This window comes from Typha latifolia, chromosome 1, assembly GCF_019914945.1.
Source record: "Typha latifolia isolate L0001 chromosome 1, TyphaL0001v2, whole genome shotgun sequence".
NCBI classification, from domain to species: domain Eukaryota; kingdom Viridiplantae; phylum Streptophyta; class Magnoliopsida; order Poales; family Typhaceae; genus Typha; species Typha latifolia.
Window position 1 is genome coordinate 12957321 of NC_133086.1, and position 23034 is coordinate 12980354.

Below are 23034 nucleotides of genomic sequence, written 5' to 3' on the forward strand. Positions count from 1 at the left end.
TATAGTGGAAGAATATAAGGTGATCCTTGTGAGCTTCCACCTTGAAGATGCGGTGCTTCACTGGTTTCAAGCAGCCAATGCCCATGAGACGATTGAAACTTGGGCTGACTTTTGCGCCGATATCACGTGACGATTTGGAGCGTCAGGGTATGAAGACTTCGATGCTCTCCTCTTAAAGATGGTGCAAAGGACCACGGTTGTGGCAAACCAAGAAAAATTTGAGAGGATAAGTAGCCAATGCCAACCCCCATGGACGGATCAGCAACTTCGCAGCACCTTCATCTCCGGGCTACGGGGAGATATACAAGCCGACATGAGGGCTTTAAGGCCTAGAACCTTAAAGGAGGCCTTCGAAGATGCAGTACTCATGGAAGACAAACATTGGGCCCTAAAGTTACACCTCAAACAGAACTAGACGAGCCAAGGAAGCCGCAATCCAACTCAACAAACCATAGCGGCAGGAAATGTAACCGGCGTACCAAGAACCACTGCTGCTATGGAGCCTTTTCCAGCATCCCTGAAGCCCTCCCAAGATGTGAAGTACGTGCCCAGAGGTCCGAGACGAGCACTCACACCTGCTCAAGTGGAGGAATGAAGAGCCAAAGGCCTATGCTTTCATTGTGATGAGAAATTTTTACCCAGGCATCGCTACACTAAACTGATGGGATTGCAGATGAAGATGAGGGTGTGGCTGGACAGCAAGGAGGAGTAGCTAAGGAGCGACCTATGGAGGACATGATTGTCGAGATCACCATCCATGCCTATTCGGGGACAGTCGCACCAAAGACTTTACGAGTGAATTGTGTAATCAAGACAACAATAGTGAGAATCTTGATCGACACCGGGTCCACCCACAACTTCCTTGTAGGAAGATTGGGCTTGAGTTGGATCCCATGGAAGGGTTCAATGTCATGATTAGAGATGGCACCACATTGCGGGCATATTTCATTTGTGGAGGTGTGGAGTTGAAGGTGCAAGGCCAAATTTTCATATTGGATCTTTATCCGTTGGCCTTGAGAGGTGCCGACATTGTTTTGGGGACTCAATGGCTTCGAAGCTTGGGGCCTGTGATATTTGACTTTACAAACCTCACATTGACATTATGGAGGAATGACCAGAGAGTGTGATACGATCACACCTCTGGCTATGTAGCTCTGATACCAGCTTGATACGATCTCTTCTTTAGGGCTAAAGATCGATCTTTTCTAATTCTCAGATCTGGACTAGATCTTGCACGGAACTTTGAAATAAGATCCCGAAATATTCCGCCGTCGGATCTACATGAATTTTGATATATTTTAGGCCCGGAAAAGAGCTTTCCAACAAATTAAGTTTCAGGCGAATCGGACTTGGGGATCTCGAGATATCGTTCGTTTAGTGGACGAACATCAGGATGCTCTGTTTTGGATCCGTGGATGGAGGCACGAGATCCTAGGTAATGGTGGATGCTGGAGGACCGGCGTTAATGGGGTGGCACCGGTGAAAAGTGATGGTGGAAGGGTTGTGGTTGATAGAAGGATTAGGGCAAGTGTTGGATAGATTGGACAAAGGGGGAGAAGAGGGCCACCCCTAAGGGACTAGGGTGATTAGCCGGACGAGGGAGGTTAGAAGCGGGGTCGCCGGGGAATGAGAGAACGGGAGCGAAGAAGACGAAGGAGGCAAGGCAAAACTCAATCTCAATAATCAATAATAATTTTGGTTGCCCTACACATCCTTTTATAGGCTAACCAACAACTCACATTAACCCTAAAACACAATTTTTGCCGACCACGTTCGAACTCGCCCGACCGCGTTCGAACGCACCGAGTTCGCTCTTCTAGATTTGCGAACGCGATGCAGGCGTTCGAACGCGCGATCGAACGCGCCTGTCGGTATTTGCGAACGCGATGCAGGCGTTCACAGTGCGTTCGAACGCACAGTACATTCTCTTCACCACGTTCACAACCCCGTTCACAAACCGCGTTCGAACTCACTCCACCCGCGTTCGAACGCGACTTACAAAAAACTTATTTTAATGGAAATTAAACACTAAAACATAAAATAAAAATACTCCTAAAGTGAATCCATGCTCGAGACGACATCGATGAAGTCTGAATCGTATCAATCCACCACGCTTCCGCAACCTTGTCCTCAAGGTTTGAAATTTGGGAAGCGATCTTTGAACTCTGACTCAAGCTCCTCCATGGTATGATCTTCTGCATTGGTTCCCCGCATATCTGAAGATATAGGAAATGTTGGTGCTGAGAAAGAGGCAAGCTCACTTGTGTCAGGTTGGCACGAAAGGGCATCAGCCGCTCGATTCTCGATCAGCAAGTTCCAAGTCAAGCTCGGTCCGATCCGTCCCCGCGAGTCTTTCGTAGGCACACAAGATAGGGGTAGTGCGACCATAACCGCCTCAAAGGGGTTCATCCTTAGTCGAGCTTGGATACTCGTACTCCAACTAGTCCAAGGTGAAATTCGGGTCCATCTACATTGAGTCCACTTGGTCTCGGGTGGTCGAACCAATTGACTCAATGTCAGTTCGGCAATAGCAATCTGGTGCATCCGATTGCGCTCGGGAGGTCGACTTAGATGCAGTTGGTGGATCCAGATTAGGTTCTCCTAGTGACTCAAGTTAGGTTCAGCTAGCCAAACTGATTGTTGGTTGTGCTCATAATCATTCTCGCCCACTCCATGGATTAGGATCCGAGTCAAATGTATCCCGGTATAAGCAAACTCGTCTTAAGTCAAGTAGAGGGTTTCGATCATGTCCCTTATTTGACTTAACTGAGTCCCGAAGTCCAGAGATGACTCCCACTTGACTTGACCCCTTTGGCTCTTAGGTCCAACCCAACTAATGTCTAGCAATTCCACCTGGTCAAGCCCAACAATGTAGCCTTCTTGAAATTCTAACCACTTAGAGTCTTCAAAAAAATTTGAAATCCCTAATCTTTCTCTATTAGTTCCATCTCTATTAGCCATTGCCATAGGAGTTGACTTAGCACGTGGCAGCCTTGGCTGAGTAGTGATCACCTCCAGTAGTTGCTTAAGTAGGGTTCCCGACGGTGTGGCAGTAGTCGGCGGCGATGGAAGGCCGAAGTTGGCCCAAAAAATAAAATCTTTAGGTCCTTCTCTGTCCCGTTGCAGCCATGGCAAGGAGCCTTTGGTCATCCGGAATACTACAATAGTTGCTGGTGAGGCCCCTCTTGGGGTGGCGACGGTTGACTGCTGTGGAAGGCTGAGGTTGACAAAAACAAAATCTTCATCTCCTTCTTCATTTTGTCGTAGCCATGGTAGGGAGCTTTCGATCGTTTGGGTGAGAAAATCATTAGCCCACAAGGTCTTTACGAGGCCGTCGAGGGCCGGTGCTGCCGTGGTTGGAAGATTGCGGCCTTCTCCTTCGAGTTGTAGCTCGGCGGGGAGCCGCAACGTCATCGCCGTGATGGCACTATCGCGCCGACCGTCGATTGACCGAGGAGAATGGTGGAAGGTCACTAGAGGCCATACATGATTTCTTCATAGTTGCTGACTCGCTGTGGTTGCAAATGAAGGTGGTGTAAGGCGGCCCAAGTGCTGGAACTTGCGGTTCTGGATCATCTCCCTCACCACTGATGAGGAATATCCAGCGGCCACGTGTGGTCTTCCTCCATTCAACAGTGGTTCGCACGGTTGTCGACTCGTCGAAGAACTCCGTTCTGACGTGAAAAGAACATTTCCAACCGTTGAGCTTGCCGAAGGAAACTGCTGCCTTGAAGCTAGACTCCTCACCGTATCTGCAGGGATTGGGAATGGTGCAGCCAGCCCTTCACAGTTTGTTGACGAGGTCTCCAGTGCATGGGAAGATATGGAGGTTCCGAGGGCTGCTACAATGGTCGAGGAACCCATTGTAGCGGACAGCCGTTCGTTGCGGCTAACCATGGGTCGAGGTGTAGAAGCTCGATCTTGCCTGATAGCCGAACTCTCCCCTACTTTTGTGATGAACGGGGAGGCCGATGAGGATGTTGGGTATGTTGCATAGGGTTCCCCATGCTGCCTTGTGATTGCCCTGCTTGTTGAAGAAGGTTTCGGCCACGCCCGAATTTCCCGCAGCATCTCCATCATCATTTGATTATTGATGGCCATCTGCTTGGAAAGAGACCCCAACACGGCTTGAACACCAGGTTCTTCCGTATTCCGATTAGATCGGGCGGTTCCGCGGGTGGAAGTCCCCGCAACCGTTTCTCTCTCCTCTATTGGGATAATCTCTTCTTCATCATCTCGCCGTGCAGCCATGGATCTGGTTGTCGTCATTGGAAGCGCTTGTCCGAGGAACGGTGGCTCTGATACCAGCTTGATATGATCACACCTCTGGCTATGGAGCTCTGATACCAGCTTGATACGATCTTTTCTTTAGGGCTAAAGATCTATCTTTTCTAATTCTCAGATCTGGACTAGATCTTGCACGGAACTTTGAAATAAGATCCCGACATATTCCGCCGTCGGAGTGACGTGAAATTTTGATATGTTTTAGGCCCGGAAAAGAGTTTCCAACAAATCAAGTTCCAGGAGAATCGGAGTTGGGGATCTCGAGATATCGTTCGTTTAGTGGACGAACGTCAGGATGCTCTATTCTGGATCCGTGGATGGAGGCACGAGATCCTAGGTAATGGTGGATGGTGGAGGACCGGCGTTAATGGGGTGGCACCGGTGAAAAGTGATGGTGGAAGGGTTGTGGTTGATGGAAGGATTAGGGCAAGTGTTGGATAGATTGGACGAAGCCGGAGAAGAGGGCCGCCCCTAAGGGATTAGGGTGATTAGCCGGACGAGGGAGGTTAGAAGCGGCGTTGCCGGGGATTGAGAGAACGGGAGCGAAGAAGATGAAGGAGGCAAGGCAAAACTCAATCTCAATAATCAATAATAATTTTGGTTGCCCTACACATCCTTTTATAGGCTAACCAACAACTCACATTAACCCTAAAACACAATTTTCGCCGACCGCGTTCGAACTCGCCCGACCGCGTTCAAACGCACCGAGTTCGCTCTTCTGGATTTGCGAACACGATGCAGGCGTTCGAACGCGCGATCGAACGCGCCTGTCGGTATTTGCGAACGCGATGTAGGCGTTCACAGTGCGTTCGAACGCATAGTACATTCTCTTCACCACGTTCACAACCCCGTTCACAAACCGCATTCGAACGCGACTTAAAGAAAACTTATTTTAATGGAAATTAAACACTAAAACATGAAATAAAAATACTCCTAAAGTGAATCCATGCTTGAGACGACGTCGGTGAAGTCTGAATTGTATCAGAGTGCTCCTAGATGGAAGTCAATCGTTGTTTGAACTTTCAAGCGTAGGGAACGCAAGGGAGCTCACTTCTTTCTCGGCACCCACCTTTCCTTTCTTCTCAGATCTACGGAGAACCCATCAAGCCACCCCGAGGATGAGGAGGGCAACGGGTTGGTACTCGAGCACGGGCGGATCAAGGTACCCGCGGATGAAGAGCTACGAAGACTATTGATAGCACACTTCCATCATACTCCTATAGTAGGCCATGAATGGGTCTTTTGTACCTATAAGTGGCCGGCCCAAAACTATACACAAACAGCGATGAAGTCAGACGTGAAGAAGTATGTGCGTGAATGCCAAATCTGCCAACGAGTCAAATCGGAGACACTCAAGCCCAACGGGCTATTGCATCCACTGCCTATACCGGAGCATATTTAGGAGTACATCTCCATGGACTTCATCGAATGGTTGTCGGAAGTTTAAGGACAATCAGTGGTGTTCGTTGTGGTGGATAGGCTAAGCAAATATGCTCATTTCATAGCATTGACACACCCATTTTCAGCAAAAAAAGGTTGTTGAAATTTTTGTTGAAGAAGTAGCACACTTGCATGGGATACCAAGGACGATCGTGTCAGACCGGGATCGCATCTTCATCAGTGAGTTTTGGTCCGAGTTCTTCACATTGCAAGGGACTCGAGTCAACCTTAGTTTAGCTTATCACCTTGAGACGGATGGCCAAACCGAGGTGGTGAATCGCAAACTAGAGCAATACTTGCGATGCTTTGTGGCTGACCGACCAAAGGATTGGGTCAAATTCTTTCTATGGGCCGAGTGGTCATACAATATAGCTCATAACTCCAGCATTGGCATGACCCCCCTTTGAGGCAGTTTATGGGTGCACTTCCCTTGTCTTGCGTGCCTACGATAGACTCGCGATGGCAGATAGGACTGAGCTCAACTTGGAACTTCCTGATAGATATGAAACCTTAAGACAGCTCAAGATTCACCTAGTAACAGCCCAAAACCGCATGAAGTAGACTCATGACAAAGGCCGGCGTGAGCGAGAGTTTGAGGTGGATCAATTAATGTTCGTTTAAGCTCAACTGTACCGACAATCCACATTGAGGCCAATTTTGAACTAGAAATTACTATGGTCCATACCGCATGCTACAATGAATCGGTCCAGTGGCTTACCTGTTCGAACTAACCCGAGGGAACCCGAATCCATCCGATTTTCCATGTATCGACATTGAAGGCCCAGATCGGGCCTAACCATGTGGTGGGTTCGGCCTTGCCTGAACCAAAGGAAGAAGATGGCCCAGCTAATGTAACAACCCAATCCCAAAAAAAAAAAAAAATTGGTTACATGGCACGACGTGGCCGGCCACAGTGTGGCCGGCCTCGTGCCATGCAGTGGCTGGAAGGGAGCATGCCACGCCCCCCTCGCGTCACCGCAGCCAACCGGCTGCAGCCAGCTGGCCGCGGTAGGCTCCAACGCCACTGCAGCCACCGCCAAGACCCCCCCACACCACCTTCCCTCTCTCTCTTTAAATATCTTTCTCTCTCTCACTCTCTCTCTCTTGCCGAGGCCGGTCGCCACCTCCACAAGCGCCGGTGAGATCTTTCTCCCTCTCTCTCTCTCTTCTTCTCTCTTCTTCTCTCTTCTTCTCTCTCCCTCTCACTATCCCTCTCTCTCTCTCTCTCTCTCTCTCTCTCTTTTTCTTTTTCTTACTTTGGGCTCAGGCTCGTCAAAGCCAAGCCGCCGGTGAGAGGCTGGCAGCTGGCTGGCCACCAACTGCCGGTGCCCTCCCCGTCGACCCGGTTCCGCAGTTCCCTCCCCTCCTCTCTTTCTTCTCTTCTTCTCTTCTCTTTTCTTCTTCTTCTTCCTTCTTTCTTCTTCCTTTCTTCTTCTTCTTCCTCAGCTGCTTCTCCTCTTCTTATTTTTTCGCAGCGGTCTTTGGGCTCGGCCTAACATCAGAGCGAGCCGATCTTGGGCCCGAGCCCAAAGACAACGTAGCGAAGATCATTTATCCTTTTAATTTTATTATTTATTTATTTAGGTATTTCTGTCTTAATTAATACAAATAGATTTAGACATTATTTATTTTAATAATAATACATATTCATCATTATGATTATTATTAATTAAAGTTTATTGATGATTAATTAAGTTATAAACTATTACACATAAATATAGGTAATACTTATATTTATTTATTTGTTTATTTATTTATTTACTTATATGTATATTAGATTAATAGATAGATTTGTAAATTATAATTATTAGATTTATATTCTAATATTCTTATGATATACATTTTAAGTAATTCTATTAATATATTATACGTTATTATTTTGTAACAAATAAGATAATGACTACATAGTCTCAAATTAATCAAGATATAATTTAATTATAATTAGGTTTTTTATCTATATTTATATTTTATTTATAATAAAAATCTAGCCAATTATAAAATTAAGTAGAAATTCTAAAATCTAATAAATCATCATATTTTACTCGAACGGATTATAATAGGATAAACAACTAACTTTATGTTACTTAAACATTTTCAGATCTCGAACCCCTTATTTGAGACCCCGTGGACCTTGCTAGCGAGAAGTGTCACACGGTTGATGGGCGGATGTAAGGGATACGTGGTTTGTATCTTCTGATCAGGATGAGTAGTCTTATCCCTTAGATGCTTTTCTCAAATTAGGTTATATTATATATTTATATACATGCATGTTTTGGCCTCCAGCATGATTATATGATTTTATCTAGAGATGATTATAGTCGAGCATATTTTATCATGCATTCAATTATACTGATTTGGAATATGAGTACATTGGTAATATATATAGAGATGATTAGAGATGATTTTACTATTATGATTGTTTACCGAGTCAATCTGTAGCATGAGTATGCATGTAATAAATTAGCATGAGTATGCACGTGTTGACGATACAGTTGGAGACTACATTGTATCATTTTCTCTTGATTCCTATTCCACCTAAATTCATGTTATACATTGACTCGTTATCGTATGGGATATATCCATGTGATCTGACATTTAGAAGGAAAGCATGAAATGTGATTGATAGGATAGTTGATAGAAAGTATGAGGATACCCGAGTAGGCGCCAGGGTTAGGGGTGCCTAGAGTGATGATTATGGTCACTGATATGCGATATCTCGTGGCCCATGTCCGAGGTCAGTTGAGTCTGTGCGCACAGACAATCGAACACATGCTGTTCGCTAGGGCATATGTGGCGAGTTATCCTCACGAGGTTTCTATCAACTATGTGGGGTGCCCTGTCTGGATGGATGTTGATACCCTTAGCGGATGGCAGGGTATGGTTATATTTGAGATACTCCTTGTGGATGGCAGAGTATGCTCGGAGCCTTCGGGCATGATGTTGAGATCGGGTACCGGGTGTTGACTGTGCACAGTGGTCTAGTATGATGATATTATACTGAGATGTTGGTGATGATTATGATGTTGAGAAATGCATATGATTTCATTATCATTTGATTATCTGATTATCGAGTGGTCAATATTCATCATATATGATTGCATTTGATATCATAATGTGGTCATGGTCGGCATGCATCATGTGTCATATTTGAGGGAGAGTTATGATTATAATATGATACGGAGATTTGTTTACTCATGGTCGAGGATTATATACTTGTATCAGTTATGACATGTTATCTACTTTTTATTTATATATTATTGAGGATACATTCATATACTCATTCATGACATAATACTCTTTCTGATTCATATTATCCCGTACATGATTTACTCCCTGTTTGACATCACTAATTCGGGGTAAGGTCTATTCACTGAGCCTTTTGCTCATGACTCTCTTTATTTTTTTTCTAACCTCTCAGATTTGTGGTACGTGATAGCGACCTGAGATATCTTGAGAAGATATTTTAGAGTGATGATGAGGTGAGCTATTGATGCGAGACGGTATAGAAGATAGTTTAACCAAACATTGAGTTGTATCGTTGTTTGTTATATTTGTACCTTATTATATCAGATAATGATTTGTATAGTATATGTCAGATTTTATAGCACTCGTGTATCAGTTGTTTAGTTGGGAGTTAGAGTGCGCGTGCCGTGTGGGCGCGTGGGCGTGCACGTGCCGTGCCGGGCGGGGCGTTACAGCTAAACTGGTCCGAGTCTTAGGTCGTAGGGGAATACGCCATGGATCCAGATTGGAGACAGAACTGCTAATCGAGTGGCTAGGCAAGCCCGCTGACGAGTCTACTTGGGAGTTAGAGTCAGATATCATGGAACGCTAATTTGAAACTTTCAGGACAAGGTTTCGGAAGCGTAGTGGATTGATACGATTCGGATTTCACCGATGTCATCTTAAGCATGGATACATTTTAGGGGTGTCTATTATTCTTGTTTTGGTGTTTAATTCATAGAAAAATAAGGTTTCTGTCTGTCGCTTTCGAACGCAGATGGAGTGCGTTCGAACGCGCTTGTGAACGCCTGCATTAGGTTCGCAAAAATATTCAACACTTCGATGTGGCGCGTTCGAACGCCGCGTTTGAATGCGGATGGAGTGCGTTCGAATACGTTTTTGAATGCATGCATTAGGTTCGCAAATACAGAGAATGCAAAATGTGCGTTCAAACGTGATCGGGCGCGTTAGAATGCGATCAGCAAAAATCTACTATTTTAGGGTTAATAATTGTCATTTTTGAATTATTTGGTTAGCCTCTAAGAGTGTGGATGGCAATTATAGAATCAATATTGAATGAATTGAGTTTTGCCTTGTCTCCTTCGTCTTCTTGTCTCCCGTTCTCTTGTTCCCTGGTGATACGATCACGCCTTTTTGGTGAAGGGTCGATCTCTTCCAATTCTTGATCTGGACTAGATCTGGCACGTAATCTTGAAATAAGATCTCGAAATATTCCGCCGTTGGATCGATATGAAATTTTGATATGTTGTCGCTTTAGAAAAGAGCTTTCCAACAAATCAAGTTTCAAGCGAATCGGAGTTGTGGATCTCGTGATACCGTCCGTTTAGTGGACGAACATCAGGATGCTCTATTTTGGATTCGTGGATGGAGGCACGAGATCCTAGGTAATGATGGTTGGTGGAGGACCGGCGTTAGTGTGGTGGCACCGGTGAAAAGTGATGGTGGAAGGGTTGTGGTTGATGGAGAGGTTAGGGCAAGTGTTGGATAGATTAGACGAAGGGGGAGGAGAGGGCCACTCCTAAGGGACTAGGGTAATTAGCCGGACGAGGGAGGTTAGAAGCGGCGTCGCCGAGGAATGAGAGAACGGGAGCGAAACTCAATCTCAATAATCAATAATAATTTTGGTTGCCCTACACATCCTTTTATAGGCTAACCAACAACTCAAATTAACCCTAAAAACACAATTTTCGTAGACCGCGTTCGAACTCGCCCGACCGCGTTCGAACGCACCGAGTTCGCACTTTTGGATTTGCGAACGTGATGCAGGCGTTCGAACGCGCAATCGAACGCGCCTGTCGGTATTTGCGAACGTGATGCAAGCGTTCACAGTGCGTTCGAACGCATAGTACATTCTCTTCACCACGTTCACAACCCCGTTCACAAACCGCGTTCGAACTCACTCCACCCGCGTTCGAACATGACTTACAGAAAACTTATTTTAATGGAAATTAAACACTAAAACATGAAATAAAAACACTCCTAAAGTGAATCCATGCTCGAGACGACGTCGGTGAAGTCTGAATCGTATCAATCCACCATGCTTCCGCAACCTTGTCCTCAAGGTTTGAAGTTTGTGAAGCGATCTTTGAACTCTGGCTTAAGTTCCTCCATGGTATGATCTTCTGCATTGGTTCCCCACATATCTGAAGATATAGGAAATGCTGGTGCTGAAAGAGAGGCAAGCTCACTTCTGTCCGGTTGGCGCGAAAGAGCATCGGCCACTCGATTCTCGATCAGCAAGTTCCAAGTCAAGCTCGGTCCTATCCATCGCCGCGAGTCTTTCGTAGGCATGCAAGATAGGGGTAGTGCGACCATAACCGCCTCAAAGGGGTTCATCCTCAGTCGAGCTTGGATACTTGTACTCCAACTAACCCAAGGTGGAATTCGGGTCCATCTACATTGAGTCCACTTGGTGTCGGGTGGTCGAACCACTTGACTCAATGTTAGTTCAGCAATAGAAATCTGGTGCATCCGATTGTGCTCGGGAGGTCGAGTTAGATGCAGTTGGTGGATCCGGATTTGGTCCTCCCAATGACTCGAGTTAGGTTTAGCGACAGCCATTTGCAATAGTAGAGCTTGGTCCCCTACACAAGGAAAGCCCACAAGTGGTTGCAATGTTGGCCCTTGCTGCGGTTGATTTCCCTCCAGCAACACCCTTCGTCCGTTCCTTCGAAATGTCAGTGTGAGGTTTGAGAAATCAAATGTTACGGGCCCCAAGCTTTGAAGCCATTGAGTCCCCAAAACAATGTCGGCACTTCGCAAGGCCAATGGATAAAGATCCAATGTGAAAGTTTGGCCTTGTACCTTCAATTCCACACCTCCACAAATAAAATCTGCTCGCAATGTGGTGCCATCTCCGATCGTCACATCGAACCCTTCCCTGGGTTCCGACTCGAGCCCAATCTTCCTAAGGAGCCTCTTGTCAATGAAGTTGTGGGTGGACCCGGTGTCAATCAAGATTCTCACTGTGGTTTTCTTGATTACCCCGTTCACCCGCAATGTCTTTGGCGCAGCTGTCCCCGAATAGGCGTGGAGGGAGATTTCGGCTATCATGTCCTCCATGGGTTGCTCCTCAGCTTCTTCTCCTTGATGTCCAGCCACATCTGCACCTTCAGCTGCAAACTCGTCCTCCGCTTCCTCCAATCCATCGATTAGCCTCACCGATCCCATCGGTTTAGCGCAGCGATGCCCGGGTACAAACTTCTCATCACAACGGAAGCATAGGCCCTTGGCTCTTCTTTCTTCTACTTGGGCTGGTGTGAGTGCTCGTCCCGGACCTCTAGGTGCATACTTCACATCTTGGGATGGCTTCAAGGGTGCTCGAGGAGGTACCACTGTAGCAGCAACCCTTGGTACTCCGATAGTATTTCCCGCCGCTATGTTTGGTTGAGCTTGATTGCGGCTTCCTTGGCTCATCCAACTCTGTTTCAAGTGTATCTTTATGGCCCTATGTTTGTCTTCCATAAGCACCGCATCTTCGAAGGCCTCCTTTAAGGTTCTAGGCCTTAAAGCCCTCACATCGGCTTGTATGTCACCCCGCAGCCCGGAGATGAAGGTGCTGCGAAGTTGCTGATCCGTCCATGGTGGATGACATCGGCTACTAATCCTCTCAAATTCTTCTTGGTATGACCCAACCATGGTCTTTTGCACCGTCTTTGAGAGGAGAGCATCAAAGTCTTCATATCCCGATGCTCCAAATCGCCGTGTGATATTGGCGCAAAATTCAGCCCAAGTTTCGATAGCCTCAGTGGCATTGGCTGCTCGAAACCAATGAAGCACCGCATCCTCAAGGTGGAAGCTCGCAAGCGTCACCTTGTACTCTTCCGCCGTTCCTTGGTATGCAAAGAATTGCTCCGCCCTATACAACCAATCGATCGGGTCGCCACCTTTGAACTTGGGGAATTCGAGACGCACGACTTGTCCAGGGATGCCATTGTCTCATTCCGGATCATGTCCTTGTCTAACCGGGGGAGGATGCACCATGAAGGGTTAATGATCCCTCCTTCGGTTTTGATTAACTTGTTATGGTTCCGGATCGTATTGACCTGCCCATGGATCTTGATCTCCAAGGCGGTCTCCATAGTGGTTCACCCGTCGGATGGGTTCACCTGCAACTGGACCTGGTGTAACCATACTTGCTTGCCTCTGCCCATAGGGTGGTGGTAGCAGCGGCTCTTGTGGTTGCAAAGGCTGAACCGGTGGCGGTGGGTTCAAGGGGGTGGACTCGCGTCGTGGGGTCGATGGTGCTTTCCCGTTCGCCATTGCTTCCCTTGTCGCCCGTAGTTCCCGCATCATCTCCATCATCATCTGGTTGTTGATGGCCATTTGCTCTGAAAGAGACCCCAACACGGCTTGAACGCTAGGTTCTTCTGTATTCTGATTAGATCGGGTGCTTCCACGGGTGGAAGTCCCTGCAATCGTTTCTCCCTCCTCTATTGGGAGAATCTCTTCTTCATCATCTCGCCGTGCAGCCATGGATCTGGTTATCGTCATTGGAAGCGCTTGTCTAAGGAACAGTGGCTCTGATACCAGCTTGATACGATCACGCCTTTTTGGTGAAGGGTCGATCTCTTTCAATACATGATCTAGACTAGATTTGGCACGGAAACTTGAAATAAGATCCTGAAATATGCCGCCGTTGGATCGATGTGAAATTTTGATATGTTGTCGCCCTAGAAAAGAACTTTCCAACAAATCAAGTTTTAGGCGAATCGGAGTTGTGGATCTCGAGATACCGTCCATTTAGTGGACGAACATCAGGATGCTCTGTTTTGGATTCGTGGATGGAGGCACGAGATCCTAGGTAATGATGGTTGATGGAGGACCGGCGTTAATGTGGTGGCACCAGTGAAAAGTGATGGTGGAAGGGTTGTGGTTGATGGAGAGGTTAGGGCAAGTGTTGGATAGATTGGACGAAGGGGGAGGAGAGGGCCACTCCTAAGGGACTAGGGTGATTAGCCGGACGAGGGAGGTTAGAAGCGGCGTCGCCGGGGATTGAGAGAACGGGAGCGAAGAAGACGAAGGAGGCAAGGCAAAACTCAATCTCAATAATCAATAATCAATTTGGTTGCCTACCACATCCTTTTATAGGCTAACCAGCAACTCAAATTAACCCTAAAAACACAATTTTCGTCGATCGCGTTCGAACTCTCCCGACCACGTTCGAACATACCGAGTTCGCTCTTCTGGATTTGCGAACGCGATGCAGGCGTTCGAACGCGCAATTGAACGCGCCTGTCGGTATTTGCGAATGCGATGCAGGCATTCACAATGCGTTCGAATGCACAGTACATTCTCTTCACCACGTTCACAACCCCGTTCACAAACCGCGTTCGAACTCACTCCACCCGCGTTCGAACTCGACTTACAGAAAACTTATTTTAATGGAAATTAAACACTAAAACATGAAATAAAAACACTCCTAAAGTGAATCCATGCTCGAGACGACGTCGGTGAAGTCTGAATCGTATCACCTAGCATCGCCGCTTCTAGCGTCCCTCGACCGACCAATCACCCTAGTCCCTTAGGGGAGGCCCACTCCTTCCCCTTCTTCCAATCTATCTATCACTTTGTCCTAACCCTTCCATTATCCATAACCCTTCCATCTCCACGTACTCACCGGTGCCACCCCATTAACGTCGGTCCACCAACTTTCACCAACATCAAGGATCTCGTGCCTCCATCCACAGATCTTAAGACGGACTCCCTGATGTTCATCCACTAATCGTGAGATCCCACTGTCTGATTCGTTTGAACTTGGTTTTCTGGAAATCTCTTTTCCGAGGCTATAACATATCAAATTTTCACGTCGGTCAGATGGCTGAATCTTTTGGGATCTATTTTCAAAGTTTAATGTCAGATCCTGTCCAAAGCTAAAAATCAGAATAGATTGAGCCTTGGCCAAACGGGGAGATCGTATCAAGAAATCTTATATTCCTCTAAATAAAACACTAAAACAATAAGAAAAGACACCCCTAAGGTGTATCCTTGCTCAAGACGACATCGGTGAAGTCTGAATCGTATTAGACCTTTGGAAAGCTATCTTCTAGAGCTAAAGCATATCCAAATCTCACATCAATCCAATGGCTAAATTATTTGGTATATATCTCATACGATTAGGACTTTACCGATGTTATCTCGAGCATGGATACACTTTAGGGATGTCTTTGTTTTTTCTATATGTCGCGTTCGAACGCGGGTGGAATGCGTTCGAATGCCTGCATTAGGTTCGCACATCCAAAGAGTGTGAATTGTGCGTTCGAACATGCCTGCAAACGCTTGCATTGCATTCGCAAATCCAGAGAAGTGAGAAATGTGTGCATTCAAACGCGCGGCGGTCGGCGAAAATGCGCTATTTAGGGTTATTTTTGAATTGTTGATTAGCCTCTAAAGGTGTGGATGGCAACCATGGAGTCATTATTGATGAATTGAGTTTTTGCCTTGTCTCCTTCATCTTCTTCGCTCCCGTTCTCTGGATCCCCGGCGACACCACTTCTAATCTCCGTCGACCGGCCAATCACCCTAGTCCCTTAGGGGTGGCCCTCTTGTAACACTCACAACCCTTAACATGTGCATGGCATGAGCCCACACGGCACGTGCGTGGCACCTGACCAATTGCTTAGTTACTAACAATCAAATAACCCTATATCAACATCATAAATTATTCACAACATCTAAACTAAGAATAAAATAAGTTTAACTGTCAACAACACACGGATACCCCTATTTAGGCCCCACACAGGCCACAACACATCATTTAGAGCTTTTCACCATAATATACACACATCGGTGGTATATACATTATTATATAAGTACAAAGTCACCTGCTAGAATAAAAGACAAGGATAATGACATATTTGGAGGATGTCTACTAATACATCAAATAAGAGAACTCATCTAGCGCAAAACACTAACCACACACTACTCTTCACCCACTCGCAAGATCTCTAAGGGAGTATCCTGCTCCACTCGCTCACCTGAGCTTTTGGAAAGGAGAAAACAAAGAGAGTCATGAGCTAAAGGCTCAGTGATTAGATCTTACCCCGAATTAGTGATGCCAAATAAAGAGTAAATCATGTACTAGATAATTTGAATCAAAAAGTAGCATGATGCCATATATGAACATGTATATATGTATCATCAATGACATATATATGAATAAAATCAATTCTTATGAATGAGCATATTATATCCTCAACCAAAAATATATCACATGATGAAATTACCATATAACATCACCGAATATAACGACATATCATGTATAACAATTATGATCCAATGAAATTGGTCACATCAATGATGATGCATGATGCATGCCAACCACTAGATAATCGTATATGTCAGAGCTAGATATAATCCACATATCTCTCACTATCACAATCAACCGTCTCAACTTTGAATAGCATCCACCATGCTGGACTACAGTACCCGGCCCCAAACTCGATACACATCATGTCACAAGCTCAGAGCATACCCTGTCATATGCTAAGAGCTAAGGGTATCTCTGTAGATAAATCATACCCTGCCATACGGTAAGGGTATCTCAGAAGAAAGTAATTATACCCTGCTATACGCTAAGAGTATATCAATGATAGTTGTACCCTGTCATACGCTAAGAGTACAACCATCAGCCATCACCATACTCTGCCATACGCTAAGAGTATGTCCAGTACCAGTCCGGACCAGATACCGTTTCAGCCATCACATCATATCACATCACATCACATGACATACACATATATTTTTATGATTTTCTATACATGATAAATCATATGCATATATCCAATATGACAACATATCATGCAAGTCAGGAATTTAGGTGGTAAAGAAGCCAAGAGAAAAATGATGCAATGCCGACTCTAACCATGTATCTAACACATGTATAGTTTTGCTAGTCTATCATATGCATACTCATGATAGAGATCATCTCTATATATCACCAATGTACTTATATCTTAGATCAGCCTAATCAAATGCATAATAAAATATGCTCGACTGTAATCATCAATAGGTAAAGTCATATAATCATGATGGAGGCCAAAACATGCATGTACATAATATATAATATAACATAATTTGAGAAAGGCGTCTAGGGGATAAGACTACTCAACACTACTGCAAATACCAAATAACCACTCGCTCACATTGCTACGACAATGATCAAGCCTCGATAGCTAGGTCCATAGGGTCTTGAACAGGGAGGTCGGGATCTAAAATTATTTATAACAAATAATGTTAGTCTTTATATTCATTAAAATTAAGCCGGCAAGAAAGATAGTTTTCTAGTTGCAATTATATACTCTTCATTTCTATATTTGTTTTGTTATTTATTAATCATAATTATATTATTTAATAGTGTGTTTACAATATAATTTAATCTGTCTATTATTCTCATTGATAATTAAGAAAAATAAGAATTAAGTTACTGTAAATAATTACGTAAGAATATACATACATAACCCTAATAATTACTATTATCTACTTAGGATTAAAATAGGAATTTATATTGCAGGTATTTTGCTAAATATAATATAATTAGAATTATATACTAACTATGAGATAATTATATTTAATTTGTATAAACTAAATACATTAAATTTATTAAGCTAAACTAATTGTGCATATATATATATATGTATATATATATAAGTATAATTATATATAGTGTTGGGCTCAACCCAGCACCACCCACAACAGGGCGCTGGGCCGAGCCCAGTGCAAGGGCGCTAGGGCGAGCCCAATGCCCTGACCTGCAAGGGCGCTGGGCCGAGCCCAGCACCAGTTGCAGGGTGTAGTTAGAGAAGAGAAGGGAAGGAGGAGGAAAGGAAGAAGAAAGAGAAGAAGAAGAAGAAGAAGAAGAAGAAGAAGAAGAGGAAAGAAGAAGGAAGAAGAGAGTTGGGCCATGGGGGAGGGGTGCGGCCGCTGGTGGCCACTCAGCGGCCGGCCTCTCGTCGATAGCTCAATCCTCTGGCGGTCCCGAGAGGAAGCCGAGAGAGAGAGAGAGAGAGAGAGAGAGAGAGAGAGAGAGAGAGAGAGAGAGGGGGAGGGAGGATCACCGGAGCTAGTGGAGGTGGCTGCGGTAGCAGGTAGAGAGAGAAAGGGTGTTTGAGAGAGAAAGAAAGGTGAGAAAGAACCTGAAAGAAGGAAAAGAGAGAGAGAGAAAGAGGAAGAAAAGGGAGAGAGGCGGTGGGGAGGGAGTCTGCAGTGGTGGCGGCGGCGGTGGGGGCCCACCGTGCCAGCTGGCTCGACCAGGTTGGCCGGGCCAGCGCTTGGGGCGCGTGGCGCCCATTCTAGCTGCTACTGCATGGCACGAGCTGTCGTGCCATGCAGTGCCAGAATTTTTTTTTTTGGTTGTTACATTTTCCTTCCCCCCTTATAAAAATTTCGACCCCGAAATTTACATACCTCTAAATAATTCTGGATATTTGGATCGTATCTCATCCTCACGTTCCCAAGATGCCTCTTCTACTGCATGGTTTCTCCACAAGATTTTTACTAAAGGTATAACTTTGGTTCTTAGTACTTTATCTCTCATAGCAAGGACTTTCACAGGTTGCTCTTCATATGATAGGTTTTGTTGCAGCTGAACTGGTTCATAATGAATCATGTGCGATGGATCCGATATATATTTTCTTAATACTGACACATGGAACATATTATGAATTTGTGCTAAGTCAGGGGGTAAAGCTACTCTATAAGCTACAGGCTCCACTCGTCCAAGAATCTCATAAGGTCCTATATACCTAGGACTTAACTTTCCTTTCTTTTGAAAACGAAACACACCCTTCCAAGGTGAAACTCTTAAGAGTACTTTGTCCCCAACCTGAAACTCCAAATCACGCCTCCTTTTATCAGCATAACTTTTCTGTCTACTTTGTGCCACCTTCATATGTTCTCTAATTGTCTTTATCTTCTCAACTGTAGTTTGCACTAGTATTGAGTTTTCAACCTTCTTTTCTCCAACTTCTTCCCAATCAATTGGTGATCACCATTTTCTGCCATATAATGCTTCATAGGGAGGCATACCAATGCTAGCATGATAGCTGTTATTATAAGCAAACTATATCAATGGTAAATATTTATCCCAACCCAATCCGAAATCAATTACACATGCTCTCAACATATCCTCTAATGATTGAATAGTACGCTCAGATTGACCATCTATCTAACGATGATAAGCTATACTAAACTATAGCTTTGTTCCAAAAGATTGATGAAACTGCTTCCAAAATCTGGACACAAAATGAGGATCTCTATCTGAAGTGATACTAACAGGAATTCCATGGTGAGCAAATATTTCATCTCTAAACAAGATAGCTAATTTTTCCATTGAATCAGTAGTACTAACTGGTAAAAAGTGTGCTGATTTGGTTAATCTATCAATAATCACCCAAATTGCATTTTTCCCTTTCTATGTCTTTTGTAACCCTATCACAAAATACATATTAATATGTTCTCATTTCCATTCAGGGATCTGCAAAGGTTGTAATACGCCTGCAGGTCTCTGATGCTCAATCTTGACTTGCTGACAAGTTAAACATCTAGCCACAAATTCCCCAATATTTCTTTTCATTCCTTCCCACCAAAATTTCTTTTTTAACTCATGATACATTTTTGTTCCCCCGGGGTGCATAGCATAAGCAAAAGTATGAGCTTCATTTAAAATTTCATTTCTAAGTCCTTCATAATTAGGAGCATACAATCTGCCTCTAAAATGCAGTATCCTGGTAGAGTCTATAGAGAAATCTGGTTTACCGGAATTCTGTACTTGTTTCACAATTTATATAGCCTTACTATCAGTCTTCTGAGATGCATTAATTCTATTTATCAATATAGATTTGACAGTAAATTGTGCTAGTAAACCGACTCCACTTCCCTTGGTCACAATTGGAACTTCTAGCCTTTGCAGATCCTTAAGTATCATAGTTTGTTGGGTAATTAAAAATGCTAGACTCCCAGCTCACTTCCTACTTAAGGCATCTGCAACAACATTTGCTTTACTTGGATGATAATTTATCGTACAATCATAATCCTTCACTAATTCCAACCATCTCCTTTGCCGCAAATTAAGTTCTTTCTGAGTAAACAAATATTTAAGACTTTTATGATCTGTAAAAATTTCACATTTTTTCCCATATAGATAATGTTGCCAAATTTTTAGAGCAAAAACTACAGCAGCCAACTCCGAATCATGAGTAGGATAATTCTGCTCATAGTCTTTCAACTATCTAGATGCATATGCCACTACATTACCATTCTGCATTAAAACACAACCCAATCCCTTGCGTGAGGCATCACAATACACTTGAAATCCTATTCCACTGGAAGGAATAATCAGGATTGGTGCACAAGTCAATCTTCTTTTTAATTCTTGAAAACTATTTTCACACTCTTCATTCCACTCAAATCTTTGATTCTTCCGAGTCAACCTGGTAAAAGGCATAGCTATCTTTGCATATTCTTCTACAAACCTCCTATAATACCCAGCCAGACCAAGAAAACTATGCACTTCCGTGATATTAGTTGGTTGACTCCATTTCAGTACAGCATCTATTTTTGACTGATCCACACTGATCCCTTCCTGTGATACTACATGTCCTAGGAAGACCACCTAATTTAACCAGAACTCACATTTTGAAAACTTTACAAATAACTTCTTTTCTCTCAAGATCTGGAGAATTAACCTCAAGTGATACTCATGTTCTTCCTCACTAGTTGAATATATTAGTATATCATCGATAAAAACTATTACAAACTAATTCAAATAAGGTTGAAAAACTCTATTCATCATATCCATAAAAACAACTGGAGCATTTGTCAATCCAAATGGCATGACTAAAAACTCATAGTGTTCGTATCTAGTACGAAAAGCAGTTTTAAAAATATCCTCCTCACGGACTTTTAGCTCATGGTAACCAGTCCTCAAGTCTATTTCAGAGAATACTCTAGCTCCCCTTAACTGGTCAAACAAATCTTCAATGTGAGGTAGAGGATACTTATTCTTTATTGTCACTTGGTTCAGCTGTCTATAGCCTATACACAGCCTAAGTGTCCCATCATTCTTCTTAACAAAAAGAACAGGCGCTCCCCAAGGAGAGACACTAGGTCTTATAAAGCCTTTCTATAGCAGTTATTCCAATTGTACCTTAACTTATTTCAATTCTATTGGTGCCATTCTGTAGGGGGCTTTAGAAATAAGTGAAGTATCAGGAGCTAAATCGATTGAAAATTTTACTTTCCTATCCGGGGGTAATCCGGGGAGATCATCTGGGAAAACATCAGGAAACTCTCTAACGACTCGGACACCTTCTAATTTGATCTTTTTATCAGTAACTCTTGACAGGCTAGCTAAGACACCTGCGCATCCTTTCTTTAATAATCTGCAAGCTTCAAATGCAGAGATTATCTATATAGGATTGCTTAATTTATTGCTCTTAATTCTATATTCTGCCCCATCAGCTAAATTCATCACAATTTCCTTTCTATAACAATCAATATTGGGCATGATATGTAGCTAACCAATCCATCCCCAAGATAACATCAAAGTCTGTCAATTCTAGTGGCAAAAGATCTACTTTGAACTCCCTCTCCCTAAAACTAACTGTGCAAGATTTATAGGCAGAATCAATAACAACTGTCTCTCCTACTGGTGTGGCAATCAACATAATATCCTCTAAAGTTTCCATTTGAATATCGGAATGGCAAGCAAAAGAACTTGAAATAAAAGAATGTGTGGCACCCGGATCAAATAAAACTCTTGCTGTATGAGAAAATAAATTCAGAGTACCTGTGGCCACATCATTAGATGCCAAAGCATCGTGCTCCATCATCGCGAAGATCCGACCACCTCTAGACTTTTGACCAGACTGAAAGGAAACTGCCCCACTAACTCCTCTGCCTCGGCCAGCCATAGTAGATATCCCAAAAGGTGTAGTTCTAGACGATGCTATAGTGGCCGTAATCGGGGCGGGGGCAGCACGTGGACAGTCACGACGGATATGACCAGGCTGCCCACACTCGTAGCATAGACGTGGGTTAGGGCAATCTCGAAGATGATGACCATATTTGCCACATCCGAAGCAAAGCCAACCCTGACTCGGCAGTCCCCTAGGAAATCTGCTTCCTCTACCCACTGAGGACGGCCCACTCACACTGACCTAAGACACTGCCTAGCTGAGTCCTCTAGATCCCTGTGAATCAGATCGGTAAACAGATGAACCAGTGCTAGAACTTCCCCGATAAGGATGGTAGGAAAGGCGACACTATGTCTGCGAAGGCGGTAGGCTCTAGCTTGTAGAAAGGACCCTAGAACTCCCGCCTCGCCCAGATTGGGTTCCGGATCGCCAAGCTTCCATAGCCTTCTTCTCCTGAATCACCCCCTCAAGTGCCATCGCCCTCTCCACGGTATCAGCATAAGGGATGAGGCCTGCTGCCTCCAAACTCTGTCGTATAGCATAATTCAGCCCATGCTTGAAACGTCGAGTTCTGGCTGCTTCATTTGGAACTTGATGGGGTGCAAAATGGGCTAAAGTATTAAATTTAACCTCATATTCTACCACCGTCATAGGACCCTGACGTAAATGCAGAAATTCTTCTTCCATCTTCTCCTTCCTCCAAGCTGGGAAATGCTTTTGATCGAAGGCATCAAGGAATAATTCCCAGGTGATGACTGCGTCCCCTATTCGAAAGTTGGGCTGACTTTTGCGCCGATATCACGCGGTGATTTGGAGCGTCGGGGTATGAAGACTTCGATGCTCTCTTCTAAAAGACGGTGCAAAAGACAACGGTTAGGGCATACCAAAAAGAGTTTGAGAGGATAAGTAGCTGATGTCAACCCTCATGGACAGATCAGCAACTTCGTAGAACCTTCATCTCCGAGCTGTGGGGGGACATACAAGTCGACCTGAGGGCTTTAAGACCTAGAACTTTAAAGGAGGCCTTCGAAGATGCGGTGCTCATGGAAGACAAACACAGGGCCGTGAAGTTACACCTGAAACAGAATTGGACAAGCCAAGGAAGCCGCAATCAAGCTCTACCAACTATAGCAGCAGGAAATGTTATCGGAGT

At 44.3% G+C, this 23034-nt stretch overlaps 1 pseudogene; it reads right to left on the minus strand.

Moving 5' to 3' along the window:
- Nucleotides 1-441: 441 nt before the first annotated feature.
- Nucleotides 442-22532, minus strand: LOC140790482 (uncharacterized; annotated as a pseudogene).
- Between the last annotated feature and the right edge of the window lie 502 nt (nt 22533-23034).